General features: G+C 50.6%; 1 protein-coding gene, 1 long non-coding RNA gene and 1 pseudogene across 4 annotated transcripts in view; 2 read left to right on the plus strand and 1 right to left on the minus strand.

Moving 5' to 3' along the window:
• The window catches only part of LOC147008382 (uncharacterized), a 61,946-nt gene extending 52,107 nt beyond the window's left edge, over window positions 1-9,839 (minus strand). Inside the window, exon 1 of the long non-coding RNA XR_015053435.1 lies at window positions 9,717-9,839. This is a non-coding gene — a long non-coding RNA (uncharacterized LOC147008382). The remainder of the gene's footprint in view (window positions 1-9,716) is intronic.
• Window positions 1-15,436, plus strand: part of LOC147008384 (uncharacterized) — a 49,367-nt gene that overhangs the window by 3,903 nt on the left and 30,028 nt on the right. The window lies entirely within an intron of this gene.
• Window positions 9,840-14,315, plus strand: LOC147008385 (potassium channel subfamily K member 13-like; annotated as a pseudogene). The gene is made up of 3 exons (XR_015053427.1): window positions 9,840-10,157; window positions 10,341-10,705; window positions 12,988-14,315. The product of XR_015053427.1 is annotated as a potassium channel subfamily K member 13-like (transcript).

The following is a 15,436-nucleotide window of genomic DNA, read 5'->3' on the forward strand; positions in this document are numbered from 1 at the left end:
CTGATTTTAATAAAGATATCTCCCGCATCATCAAAAAATAATTTTTAATCGTGATTTACGTTATTTGATCACTGATCCCGAATCCAGGCCAAAGTAACCGGAAATTGCGTATACAGTTGTGAACAAGTTATAGGTAAAGTCAGAAGCGAATCTAAGAATTCTACGTTCGCTTCTCGGCTTTGCCTATTCCATATTATTATATATTGTTACGAATTCACGCCCGCCGGCGTGCTGACGGCCACGTAACTCGAATCGCGGCACGTCGCCCACCGGACGGACAATCCAGTCGTGACCCTGTCGGACTAACGCCGGGAACCAGTCACGGGTGGACCTTTCGGTCTCACCGCGATCGAGCCAATCAGCCCCCGCGTGGGATAGGGTTGCTCGTCAAATTCGACCTACCTAAGTACCCACACGGAGGGTAGACCGGGCGATCGCACCTCGCCGCAGGTCGACTTCGGACACGGGCCACTTAAGCGACCCGTTCCGTACTATCGGGATAACCGAGCGGTGTAATCGTCGGCCTCGACGGTTCGATTAATTATCGGGCGTATTCAGCCCACTACCAACCCTTTACGTGAAGCAAGATGAGGATTCAATGAAAGAAATGACGAAGCGAAGCGGGAAACAGTTCAACACAAAGCACATTTATTCGCGATGAACGGAAAGCACACATATTCAATTCCACCAAAAGCACATAGAAAAGGAAAAGAAACACAATGCAATTTTACACAAAAAGCAAATGCGACAATGCAGAGCTAATACCGACTACGCGAGCACACGGCAACACTTATACAATTTTACTTCACAGACGGCGCCGACAACACACATTCCCAAAAACAAAAGAAAAAGAACACCCTCGAGGATGAGGCGGGCCTGAGGCCGAGACCGGGTCGGGCCTACCCGTCTGGTGATGAGACGCGGAGCGGCGATGGTGCCTCAACTCCGCGGGCCTCGCGGGCAGTGTCTGGTAGGGGGTGGGAAAGGGGCCCCCTTGGTCGCACTATCTCAGCACGGGGGGAAACAGGAGGGGGTTGCTGATGCTCGGGGAAAGGAGGATTTTTACTCTGCCTCGAGTCCCGCGACGAGCGTCTCCACCTCGGCCAGGTCGCGCCGTCGGCCTCCCTGGTGTGCAGCTCCCGGCACGACGCGAGCACCCCCTCGTCTGCCCTCGCCGCCTCTCCACAGCTCCGTCCCCTTCGCTCCGACTCCAACGCACACGACGACGACCAACTCCTTCTTGCTTCTTCTTCCCAACTCCACCGACTGCGAAGTCTTAACTCCCTATTCTTGACGAACGCGGTCGCTTATATAAGCCCCGTGGCTTCGCTCTCTCATCTTTGACCCCCTGCCTTCGACCTTTCACCTCGCTCCCCATTGGCCCGAGAAAAAGTGGGCGTGAATGCATTTTGATCCATAAATTTGCATATAGCGACCGCCCTCCAACGCCCTGGAGGCGGGGCCAAATCGCCCCTCGCTCACTGATTGGACGGAACAAAAGTGGGCGTGTGTCGTTTTTGATCCGTTTTCGGAGCGGAAAATCCGTGGTTTTGTACACGCTGTTCGGCGCGCGCCCTGCACGAGTCCAACACCGGTACCCACAAGCGGCGCAAGAACGGTGGCGATGCGACGGTTGCGAGGTGTGACGTGAAGCGGCGCCGCGGTGGGTGGTTGATGTTGTGGTTGGTGGTGGTAACAATGGCGGTTGGTCCAAAATAAAGATAGTAAAAGAAAAACGGCTATCCTGAAGAGTCGCAGCACGCATGAATGACATGTATTCCCACTAGACAACGGGTTTGGGCCTAACTACACATATACTTACCGAGATACCTCACCTAAGGGACCTGAATGGTGGTTTGCGAATTTGGTAACCACAACACTACCCCCTCCCCTTTTTACAGACTCGTCCCGAGTCGTCAAATTTTCGTGTGCCATCATGTGTAGTTTTCCCCTAGTACATTTTACCTACGGATCCCTGAGTGCGACATTCATGGTATTCGTGTCCCCAAAATAAATAACCTGAGGGCTGCGTAACTACCTAAACAAACTCACTCACACGGACGACTTAAATAAAATTGCCGGCGCTAGACAGACATGCCGGGGGCGCACTCATATGTACAGTACATCTTAACCTTAACTTACAAATTTTACACTAAACCATGGCCCAGGATCAATGAGCTCTGCAAAAAGAAAGCAGTTAACAGGGAGCCAGGCTGCTCGCATGCAGTCTCTGGCTCAAAACAATGCAGGTGACAGGGAACGTGGCTGGCTGCTCACACGCAGTCCAAGGCCTTCCCTTTTGAACTGAACGCAGTGAACCACAACGGTGCATGGGCTGCACAAACGCAGTCTCCGTGCCAGCTCAAGTGGCACACGCAATGAACACAACGGATGGATGGATGGACACAAACACGGTGCACGGGCCGCCACTGCAGGCCCGTGTTGTAGCTGCCAACAGGGCAGTTCTCGCAGCTTGCAAACTGTTGCCTTGCGGATCCTGGCGCACATGGAAATGAACAGGGGGGGGGCAAAGCAAAAATTGAACGGGGCTGGTGAACATGGGCAGTGGGCATGGCATGGCAAAGGTGCAGGCAACACAGCCCTCAGAAGAAGGCCGCTGCAGGCAAACACAGCCCGCAGAACCAGGCCGTTGCAGGCAAACACAGCCGGCAGAAGAAGGCCGCTGTAGGCAAACACAGCCGGCAGATGAACTGGCCGGCACAGGCCTTGAAGAAAAACAGCCAGCCGATGAACTGGCCGGCACAGGCCTTGAAGTACCACAGCTGCAGATGATCCGGCCGGCACAGGCCTTGCAGCACAGCAGCTGCAGACGATCCAGCCGGCACAGGCCTTGCAGCACAGCAGCTGCAGATGAAGTTGGCCAGCCTTTGCCGTTCCGTGGAGGTTGGTGGAGGGAGTGCGGTGGTGCTGGCCACTTGGAAGGCGGGCTCGGACCTACCTACCTGTCTCCCTCCCACCTATCGCCTTTGCCTGTCACTGTTCATACCCACTCCCTTAATTTGTCAAACCCCAATTTAGCCCCAACTTATTTTTTTTTTCTTTAATTTTTTATTTTTTTATTTTTTTTATTTTTTACTTCCCCACTATAAATCGTCCCCGAACCCCCTTTATCGTCTTTGTTCGGCTAACCTATCCTGTCACCTAGCCTACTCCCAACCCCTACGTTCCCTTCCCGGAGGGGAATAAGGGAGAGCTAACGTCCTGTGTCGAGGCCCAAGTCAAGCCTCAGAATGGCCTCCCCAGAGTTCAGCGATCTTAACACCAAGTGGGTCCAGCGGCCCACAACGACAGCGAGGGGATGGATGGTGCGGAGGGGTACATCTCCTAATCTACCCTAGCCATTTAACTGTTAAACTACCCCGGGGCTTTCAACAAGCGCCTCTCGCTTAAACTATTGGTTCTAACAACCCAGATTCCCATCGCCTGTGTTGGTGTCCTCACAATTTCGGGCCTCGCCCCCCAATTTTCTCTCCGTGCCCTCACACGGTCTCCTGGCTGGGACACGTGGCTCCCTTTGGCAGGCACGACCCTCTGCCGAATCTCCCGCTATGGCACCCCCGGGCACTACACTGCCTCCGAGCCTACCAGCTCCCTAACACCGGGGAGTGCCCCCCATGGCACCTCCCCTGAAACGCACACGTGGCAGGCTGGCTTCCCGGGCCCCTTTCCGAGGGTCACCCATGCCCACAACACTGCCCACGCGGCTAATGGCGCCCCGGGCCCCCGCACCAAGCAGGCTCACCTGTGCCCACTACGCTATCCCGGCCCCCCATGGGCCCATGGCCTACCGCGGCCGACTAGCCTGGTGCCCGGGGTACCCACTCAGCGATACTCACCTTTCGCAGCCACGCTCCCAAGCCCGTCAACAGGGCTCCTGCACCCCTCCAAATGGGTCTCGAGCCTACATTCCCACCAACAGCAAAACGACCTCCATTTTTGTTAATTTGACTAACCCAGCTAACTCACTTTACTCTGACCCCGGGGTCCCTTGGGCGGGAGTCACTCCTCCCCCCAATCACTCATCGCACCATGCATTCCCCATTCGCTCCATTGACACAGACCCGCTGGCCTCACTCACTCACCAAGTACTCACCTCACAACTTTTCAACACACACACCGCTGAACTCTGCCATCCTTCTAACTACCTCCCCTAGCGAACTCGTGCTCCCACGTCGTCCCTTACTCTATAGCACGTTCCTTTTAACACTACGTAGCTAAGCTACGTCCCCACTACACATTCAAAGTCTGTCTCTGTCTCCAAAATAATCCCACATTCCTTTTCCCAACCTAAATCTCGCTACAATCCCTCTACCTAATCCATTCCACGGACTCCATGAGGACTTACCCCTGCCCCATGAAGTCGGTCGAGCTAAGCTCACCCTTCCCCCTAACTAGTTTCCATCCTGTGCCCCGGTAAGGGGGTCTTCCACCCCTTGCCCAGGAATCCTGTGCACCCGAAAGTGAGGCTTGTTTTTTTTTTTTTTTCATGCGCAGCACCTGCGCGGCAACTCGCGCACTTTACACCTGCAACTGCCCGTGACGTCATGCAGCTGCACGTGTTCCTCGTCCCTCCTTGGACGGCACCATCCGGCAGAGATACCCCTCCTGCCGGATTCCAACCCCACGTGCAGCCATGGCGTCACCGTGCGCATAAAAAAAAACACAAGCCCCACGTCTCGAGGGGTTCCCCACGTGAACACATGTGCTTTGCCCGTTGGAGCTTAACACACACGATCGCGTGGAGAACCCGTCCGGTCCAAATCCATTTACCTGCCTAAACTTTGTCCGTCCGCGGGATCGGCAAATCCACCGCGTGCGTTTCCGGACCGGGACTTCACTCTCGCAAGCGAGCACGTGGTGGTCTCGTGCGTTGCACAGCACGGACCTCGTGCTCACTGCTGGGTGAACCCGGCACGGTCCCCGAAACAACTACAGCCGCTACTCGGCTTTCTTTCCTTACATGTCGCCGTCGTCGCCTCCATTCAACACACGCACACCTGCGTGTTCCAACGCTCACACTCCACACCATTACATTCACACCGGGAGACGCGGCTGCGTGCTCCCGCATGCCAACCGACATCTCCCTCACATACCGCTCTCTCACACACACGGTCTCCCCTGCATAACCCATACCACTCACACGTGGTGCTCCATTCACTCGCGCGGGGGCACTCACCCGCGGTGCCTCACTCACACACGCGGGGGCACTCACCCGCGGTGCTTCACTCACACTGGCCGTTTCATCCACACACACGGCCTCACTCACACACGGTGCCTCACCCACACACGCGGGGGAACTCACCCGCGGTGCCTCATCCACACACCGTCCCTCACTCACACACGCGGGGGCACTCAACCGCGGTGCCTCATCCACACACCGTCCCTCACTCACACACGCGGGGGCACTCAACCGCGGTGCCTCATCCACACACCGTCCCTCACTCACACACACGCGGGGGCACTCAACCGCGGTGCCTCATCCACACACACGGCGACACTCACACACGGTGCCTCATCCACACACGGCGTGCTGGGAAGCACGTACTCTGGCACCATCGCCACCACACCACTCACACACGGGGTCGCTTCCACACACGGGGACGCACTCACACCTTGCACCACACACACAGGGACAACCACACTGGGGATTCGTGTCCCCACAAGGGTCTCCGGGGCCTCTATACCCCCCAAGCTTTCCGTGCACCCGTTTGCAGCACTCCTCCCCTCGAACTCGCAAAGCACGACCGAACTCACCTGGTCGTGACTCGCCTCAAGGGGGCAGACTCCCTCCCCTCGTTCCTGGAGGAGGCCATCCAGGTGCTCGCACTGGGTCTCTACCCAGTCCGCCAGCTCACCCCCATTGTCCTCCACTACCTCCGTGTGTGTGTGTGCGTCACTCACCCCGTCTTCATCGTCCAGTCTTCCCTCAATTTTTTCTGTCTCCCATGTCTCTATACATTTTCTCTCCTGGTTCCTTTTTTCTGTCTCTTCCTGGTTCCTTTTTCCTTCCCATCTGAGTCGTTCTTTCTCTCTGAGCCCCATTAGCTGTTCGTTCTCCCTCCGTTTTAGTTGTTCAATTTCACACTCATAGAGTTGTTGTTTTCTCTCCCACTGTTCCTCCTGCTCTTTGTTTTCCAATCTCATCGTTTCTTTCAATTGGCTCATTTCCTTCCTGTGTTTCATTTGCTGTTCTCTCACTACTCTTCCTCGTTTCCTCTCCTGTCCTTCCTTCTCCAGTTTCATGGTTTGCTTCATTTGGTTAATCTCCTTTTTGTGTTTCATTTGCTGCTGTCTCATTACTCTTCCTCGTTTCCTCTCCTGTCCTTCCTTCTCCAGTTTCATGGTTTTCTTCATTTGGTTAATCTCCTGTTTGTGTTTCATTCGCTGTTCTTTGTCTATCTCCTCGTACTCCAGCCTCAGCTTTTCTTTCAATTGGTCAACCTCAGATTCATGTTCTTTTTGTTTTCTATTCCATTGTTCCTCTCGTTCTTCCCTCTCCAATCTCGTTGTGTCCTTCAATCTCCTGATTTCTCCTTCCTGCTTCATTCCTTGCTCCTTTACTTTCTCCTCGTATTCAAACCTATTTTTTTCCTTTTGTCGTTCAGTTTCAAATTCATACTCTTTCAGTTTTCTATTCCACTGTCTTTCTTGTTCCTCCTTCTGCAATCTCGTCATTTCTTTCAACTGACTGATTTCTTTCTCCTGTCTCATTCGTTCTTCCTTCATTACTCTTTCTTGTTCCTCATTCTTTAGTCTGGCCTTCGCTTCCAGCTGTTCGATCTGTACAGTGTGGTTTCTTAAAGTTTCATTTTCCGTTCTCTTCCTTTCCTCTTTTAACACTCTCAGTTCGTTTTATAGTTCCCTCTCTTTGTTTTGGTGTTTCTGTAACTCAGAAACTTTCTTTTCCAATTCCTTTCTCATCTCCGCACACTCAGACTTTGCTTTGGCTTCTAACTGTTCTTCCGGCTTGCGCTTGTGGTTTTCTACCCGTCTTCCCAGTTCCTCTGTCTCCGTTTTTCCCTCCAGTCCCAGCTTATCAACTCTCTTCGTCATGTCTTGAAGTCTTTTCTCACACTCCACCGTTTCGACCTTCAATCCCTCCTCTGTCTCCTCCTGGCTTTCTTTTAATTGGTTTTTCGCTTCGAGTGCGTTTCCATCCATTTTTTATTTTCCATTTGTTGCGTATTTCTCTTCATTTCGTTGTTCCTTTCTTTCATTCCGTCAATTATGCTCTGCACGAGTTCCATAACGTGCTGTATTGTCACCTGCCCTGGCCACTCCCACTGACTACATTTAGTGGTGGAGTTATAATAAAAAAACCGACCAGATGAACGACATCGATGCCTTTCCCAACCTTCTGGTACGGGTTTCTCTTGCACGGTGATCTCGTCCTGAGCCATGGATTCTACATATTCTACATCCATTTCTAATACCCCCGGCTCCCGCTCGCCTTGAGACGCCATCTTGCTTCTCTTGAAGGGTTAATTTGAATCGCTCGTAATTTGGAGGGAATCGGGGGTCGCTTCTCTCACCCCTGGACCGATTCCCGTGAATTTAGCTGGAGACAGGAGAGCCCGTTTTCCTGTTCTCCGATACCAGTGCCGCGAGGAGGGCGATGGATTTGTATCGCACGACCTGACACCAGTGTTACCGCTTTCACGCCCGCCGGTGTGCTGACGGCCACGTAACTCGAATCGCGGCACGTCGCCCACCGGACGGACAATCCAGTCGTGACCCTCTCGGACTAACGCCGGGAACCAGTCACGGGTGGACCTTTCGGTCTCACCGCGATCGAGCCAATCAGCCCCCGCGTGGGATAGGGTTGCTCGCCAAATTCGACCTACCTAAGTACCCACACGGAGGGTAGACCGGGCGATCGCACCTCGCCGCAGGTCGACTTCGGACACGGGCCACTTAAGCGACCCGTTCCGTACTATCGGGATAACCGAGCGGTGTTATCGTCGGCCTCGACGGTTCGATTAATTATCGGGCGTATTCAGCCCACTACCAACCCTTTACGTGAACCAAGATGAGGATTCAATGAAAGAAATGACGAAGCGAAGCGGGAAACAGTTCAACACAAAGCACATTTATTCGCGATGAACGGAAAGCACACATATTCAATTCCACCAAAAGCACATAGAAAAGGAAAAGAAACACAATGCAATTTTACACAAAAAGCAAATGCGACAATGCAGAGCTAATACCGACTACGCGAGCACACGGCAACACTTATACAATTTTACTTCACAGACGGCGCCGACAACACACATTCCCAAAAACAAAAGAAAAAGAACACCCTCGAGGATGAGGCGGGCCTGAGGCCGAGACCGGGTCGGGCCTACCCGTCTGGTGATGAGACGCGGAGCGGCGATGGTGCCTCAACTCCGCGGGCCTCGCGGGCAGTGTCTGGTAGGGGGTGGGAAAGGGGCCCCCTTGGTCGCACTATCTCAGCGCGGGGGGAAACAGGAGGGGGTTGCTGATGCTCGGGGGAAAGGAGGATTTTTACTCTGCCTCGAGTCCCGCGACGAGCGTCTCCACCTCGGCCAGGTCGCGCCGTCGGCCTCCCTGGTGTGCAGCTCCCGGCACGACGCGAGCACCCCCTCGTCTGCCCTCGCCGCCTCTCCACAGCTCCGTCCCCTTCGCTCCGACTCCAACGCACACGACGACGACCAACTCCTTCTTGCTTCTTCTTCCCAACTCCACCGACTGCGAAGTCTTAACTCCCTATTCTTGACGAACGCGGTCGCTTATATAAGCCCCGTGGCTTCGCTCTCTCATCTTTGACCCCCTGCCTTCGACCTTTCACCTCGCTCCCCATTGGCCCGAGAAAAAGTGGGCGTGAATGCATTTTGATCCATAAATTTGCATATAGCGACCGCCCTCCAATGCCCTGGAGGCGGGGCCAAATCGCCCCTCGCTCACCGATTGGACGGAACAAAAGTGGGCGTGTGTCGTTTTTGATCCGTTTTCGGAGCGGAAAATCCGTGGTTTTGTACACGCTGTTCGGCGCGCGCCCTGCACGAGTCCAACACCGGTACCCACAAGCGGCGCAAGAACGGTGGCGATGCGACGGTTGCGAGGTGTGACGTGAAGCGGCGCCGCGGTGGGTGGTTGATGTTGTGGTTGGTGGTGGTAACAATGGCGGTTGGTCCAAAATAAAGATAGTAAAAGAAAAACGGCTATCCTGAAGAGTCGCAGCACGCATGAATGACATGTATTCCCACTAGATAACGGGTTTGGGCCTAACTACACATATACTTACCGAGATACCTCACCTAAGGGACCTGAATGGTGGTTTGCGAATTTGGTAACCACAACAATATATATATATATATATATATATATATATATATATATATATATATATATATATATATATATATATATATATATATATATATATATATACTAGTGCATGTCCGTAGGTGCGTGGCCGTACGTGCAAAAAATAAATAAATAATAACTTTCAAACCGCGAGCCAGAAACGACAACCACACAGGCCGTTCCTTCGCTCTCGCATTCTCGCGACAACCACACAGGCCGTTCCTTCGCTCTCGCATTCTCGCGACAACCACACTTCCACACACACAGTTAATTAAAATCAAAATTAAAATCAAGTTTACCTCCCTGTCTTTGCTCTCGCGTTCTCGCGACAACCACACTTCCACACACACAATTAAAATCAAATTTACCTCCCTGTCTTAGCTTGCCATGATATTCGCTGCCATTGACCATTGCCACTCCTACGCCACGGCAACTCAGACACCGATCGATCCACATCGTAACCGGCATCAAAGTCTCGCGAGATATCATAGTCTCGTGAGATCTCACAGTTTCGAGAGATCGCGCAGTCGCGCGAGATCTCACAGTCTCGCGAGATTTCCTCCTCATTTCCGTGTTTTTCTTCCTGCTGTCCACGGCGATTTGTGCCGTGAAGCGTCGTCTTCGGAAAGTGGAGGATGTTTTGAGTTCTTGGGTTCGTTTGACTCGAAGTCACGACGTGTTACCCTCAACGATGCGGCGATTCTCTCTCTCTCCATCAAGCTCGAGATTAAGCGCAAGCCGGGCCCCTCGCCCGGGCACGATCAAGGCCCGGTACACAGAGGAAAGTCATTACAACCTCCTTCACCTCGGTAAATGGACAGCTCGTGGCCGCAGAGGGACGCAGCGCGACGGGTACAACGTGTAACCGGAGTTTTACATCCACGCGACCCATCGCTCCTCACCTTGCACACACCTGTCTGTACACCTGTCGGTTACAAAGGCTATTGTCATTTTGGGCTTACCTTGATGCTCGTGTTGTGTTCTCCACACAGATCGAACCGACGCGATGCCGGATAACGCCGGTGAGACGCCTCCTGGGTCGCCGCACGCTCGGTACTCGTCGCCGCACGCTCGGTACTCGCCGCCGCACGCTCGGTACTCGCCGCCGCCGTGCCGAAGGAATACCTGTATCGTCCTGCTCTACCTGCTCGTCTTGCTCTACCTGCTGGTCGGAGCCGCCGTGTTCTCGGTGAATCGTCAATGGCGTGAACGGCTCAAGTTGTTCCGACGAGAGCACAACGTCAGTCATGAGGAGGGGCAGTGCTTCCTGGGGGACCTGCAACAGAATCTCGCGGATATAGACCCGGGCAGCAAGATCACCCCGTAGGACTTTCCCGGCGCCCTCTATTTTGTGACCGTCGGTTCGTTGGCGCCGCACGTTTCGAGGCTCGGTGGTTTGCGAGTTCACTTTGGTGCTTCACACCGCAACTTCCCGAGTAGTGATCTCAGACGGAGACCAAAGTTTGGGATTATCTCCCTTTATCTCGTTTATAAAAAAAGATTTGTAATATAAAAACTCAATAAAAGTTGATTCCATTTGCAGCCAAAGCTGAAACGGTTCTCTCTTGGGTTGGGAGTGACGTGGTTACGTTTGTACGTGCCATGGAACCTGCGTGTTGTCATAATAGACCTGAAGCTCCCTGAATTCCACACTCGGTGGTATCATGGTTTGAGTGCCTACTCTTGAGTGTGGGAGGTGGGTGGTTAAAACCCTGGTTGAGTCACATTAACAGCTTTAAAAATGGTACGTGCTGCTTCCTTGCTTGATGCTCAGCATTAAAAAAAAAAATGAGGATAGAGCACTCTGTGAAGGCAATGGCAAACCACCCAGTGTAAGCGTTGCCAAGAAACTGCTTCGGCAACACCAACGCCCTGTGAAGAGGACGGTGCAGTCGTGGCCAAACATATCATCATCACCCTTGTGCACTTTATTCAAATAATTCACAATTTTCTCGAAAAATTTGTTGAAATTGATAAAAGTATTTTGTCCCCACAATTCTTGATTTCACTGTTGACATTACAGAACCTTTGTTTTTGAGTCAGAACTTAATAAATCCTTTTAAATCGGAAAAATAAAAATAAATGGCATTGAAAAAATTATTGACACCCTCGACTTAATATTTGGTATCACGGCCTTTGGACAAAATCACTGCAGTCAAGCGCTTCCTTTCGCCATGAATGAGCTTCCTACTCCTCTCCACTGGTAGCTTGACCCACTCTTCTTGTACAAACTGCTCCAGTTCTCCCAGATTTGGAGGGTTCCTTCTCCAAACTGCTGTTTTCAGATCTCCCCACAGGTGTTCAATGGAATTTAGATCTGGACTCATTGCTGCCCACTTCGGGACAGTCCGAGGTTTTGTCTTGGACCATTCGTGGGAGTTTTTTTTGAAGTGTGTTTGGGATCATTGTCCTTCTGCAAGACCCATGACCTTCAATGGAGACCCGGCTTTCTGACACGGGGTTGAACATTGTGCTTCAAAATGCCTCCTTGGTTATCTCCTGATTTCATGCACACACTCAAGGCACCCAGTGCCAGAGGCAGCACAGCAACCCTAAAACATCACTGAACCTCCTCCATGTTTGACTGGAGGGAAGGTGTTCTTTTCTTTGAGGGATTCATTTTGTTTTCTGTTAACATAAAGATGATGTGCTTTACCAAAAATGTCTAATTTGTTCTCATCTGTCCACAGAACATTCTCCCAGAAGGATTTTGGTTTGTTCAGGTGTGTTTTGGCAAACTCCAGTCGGCCTTTCTTACCCCTCTCTCTCTCTTTCTCTCCAGTGAGGTTCTCCCGGGTCTCCCACCATAGAACCCCCTTTCATTGAGTCGGCGACGGATGGTGCGAGTTGAAACCCATCGTACCTCGTGTCTGAAGGTGAGCTTGAATCTGTTTGGCAGTTGATCGAGGTGCTTTCTCCACAATTCATACAATCCTTTGCTGCAATCTTCCATCAAGTGTTCTCTTGCGGCCACATCCAGGGTAGTTGGCTACAGTGCCATGGGCCTTAAACTTCCTGATAACATTGTGTACGATGGACACAGGAACATCAGGGTATTTGGAGATGGACCAGGAGCTTTGAGGTTGTCCATGCTTGGCTACAATCTAGTGTCTGATCTCCTCAGACAATTCTCGAGTTTTCTTTCTTCTGTCCAGAATCACCTGTTTGAAATCTAATTATTTCGAACAACTTCTTAAAGGTGGCAATTATATTGTCCGAGCCATTTCAGGATTTCTTCGTGGATGCTCAGTCTTTGGTGCGTCTCAGTGATAGTTCAAACCTTCGACCTCCCAGATTTGAGAGTGGACGCTCCAAACATTACACCACCAGGTCTGTTACTTTGGGAAAACCTTTAGGAATCGACGTTTTAAGGTTGAAATGCACCTGCTCTGGAAGTTCCGATGACATCATTCCACTTATGGTACACCTGCTCTGTTTTCTTTCTTGTAAGGGAAGGAGATAAACTTCTGAACCTTCGTGGTCACTTAAGACGTTGTGCATGAATCTCATGCATGACACACTGGTGGTCTTCAATGTACTTGTACATGCGTTTCAATTATATTAGTTATTGGACCATGGACAAGCGTACAGTATACGTGGGATTTGAACCTGTGGTTTTATGGGAATTTGTACAAACAGACACACCTCAACTTTTCTTCTGCAGGTTTTGGAATGAGCACCCCTGCAACTACAGCTGGGAAGGTCTTTCTTATTTTCTATGGTCTTTTTGGTTGCTCGGCCACCATCCTGTTCATCAACTCGTTTCTGGAGCGCGTTTCCTCGTTGATCGAGTGCTGCTTGCGCCTGGCTCGCTGTGATGCCCTCTTCAGGTTCACTCGCACTGACACCGCTGTGGACGGGGTCACCCGCTGGTCTCTGCGACATGAATCTGTGAGCAGCACCAGTTTGAGAGAACAGACTCCATCAGTCTTCTTCGTCGCTCTCAAGCTCATCTTCATTGCCCTGCTGCTTTCTTGTTGCGCTTCAGCCATGAAGAGCTATACAGAAGGCTGGACCTTCCTGGACTCGTTTTATTTCAGCTTTGTCACGTTCAGCATCATCGGCTTTGGCGACCTCGTTCCCTGCCGGAGAGCCGGTTACCAAAGTCAAGTCCTATACCAGGTGGCTAACCTTTTGTGCATCTTATTGGGTGTCTGCTGTGTCGACTTGCTCTTCAATGCAATATCCATACTCATCTGGGACTCTCTCAACCGGCTCTTGGCTTCTCTTGAAAACTACATCGCCAAACGTAGGGTTGGAGGAGTGGTGAGATGTTGCACAGCGAGTGCCATTTTGGAGATACGCGGCGGCCATGCTCCATCGAGCAAGACGTTGAAGACCTCTTCAGCTTGTCTGGACCTTCTTTCGTCGGCACACCGGTCTGGCTCCTGAAAATACCCACCACCGAAGTGCAACACCAGGAGACGATGGCGTTCTGTTTGTGAAGTTTTCCCTTTGCTGGTTCTCCTTAGGAGATGCACACCACACCGTGTACACATTTATTCCATTTAAATTTGAGGTGTGCTCCATAACCACTTAACAATCGCTGAGGGTATTGTTTTGGTTCTGATTTACAATAGGTGATGAAATAGCTCCTACACGAGCCTCGATGTGTGTGAATATTTGTCTGCCACTATTTTCTCATAAATCAAGTAAACACTGCATTCCACTTTAGTGTGTGTCCACTTTACGTGCACAAAAACCCCCCAAAACATTGGGCTTACATTCTTATCCATCAACATCGACTCTTGTGTCCATCTTGCATTCATCACCGCAGTTGTTGTGGGCTTCCGCCACGGAACCGACAAGATGCTGCGGATGCGAAACACAAACCCAGGTAAACATCAATCCCTCTGCCAAACCTCCTGACTGTCATGGTGAGCATTGCCGTGGATTATGTCTCACACGGTAAAATTGCATAATCTGCAAAGAATAACCGGCTGTCTGCCACCCAGATGATTGTTTGGCCCTCCGCCCTCCTGCTCCCCCCCCCCCCGAGGTAATTTGTCCTGAGGAGCCCCTCCAAAATGTTCATGCTGATCAGATGTAACGTTCTACATATAGCATTATGACGTCATAACGAAGGCACCTACGACATCATAATAAAATGACACTTATTCCTCATGAGGAGTACTTGCCGTGTGCCACGTTTCCATTTTTTTTCTTGGTGCAGTTTCAGAGATACAGAGGTCGAATTTTTTTTCCCCATTTTTCCAACATGGCTGCCACACCACGTCACCTATGACGTCATAATTATCATTAAACATTCTACACGAGTGGTCGCAACTATGGTGAAAATTTTTCTCTCAATCCGACAGGTGGTTGCGGAGAAAAACACGAAAGTTATGTGCGGACGAACAAACAAACAAGAAAAAGAATCCCACTTGCAAAATCCATCCCCTTTCCAAAAGATTGCCATGGATTCATCAAATTGTCTGTGTTCCAAATTTATACAGGTTGGTTGTGTGAAAAGGAAGAATTGATTCAATTTTGGTGAAGATCCGGATTCGGAGCCGACTACTGGAAATTTTAAAGTTCTCTTCACCATCAAGAGATGGGGTCAAACAGAATATATAGCACGAAATATCAAAAAGTTGGGGACGGATTCGGACCAAACTTGGTGGACATGTTGGGTGTGTGAAAAGGAAGAATTTAATTATTTATTTAATTATTTATTTTCCAAAGTGATTTCTGTACTTCTGAAAGTGATTTTTTTCGTGACAGGAAGTGGTTATTTTGTATTTAACATTTCCGGAAGTGATTTTAAAACTTTCTGGAACTTTTTTCTTTTATTCACGACCGGAAGTGATCATTTATTTATTTATTTTCCAAAGTGATTTTTATACTTCCGAAAGTGATTTTTTTGTGTGACAGGAAGTGGTTCTTTTGTATTTAACATTACCGGAAGTGATTTTAAAACTTTCTGGAACTTTTATCTTTTATTCACGGCCGGAAGTGATTATTTATTTATTTATTTATTTTCCAAAGTGATTTTTATACTTCCGAAAGTGATTTTTTTTGTGTGACAGGAAGTGGTTATTTTGTATTTAACATTACCGGAAGTGATTTGAAAATTTTCTGGAACTTT

Source organism: Eptatretus burgeri, chromosome 19, assembly GCF_056783735.1.
Source record: "Eptatretus burgeri isolate ZD-2024b chromosome 19, Ebu_testis_v1, whole genome shotgun sequence".
Taxonomy (NCBI): domain Eukaryota; kingdom Metazoa; phylum Chordata; class Myxini; order Myxiniformes; family Myxinidae; genus Eptatretus; species Eptatretus burgeri.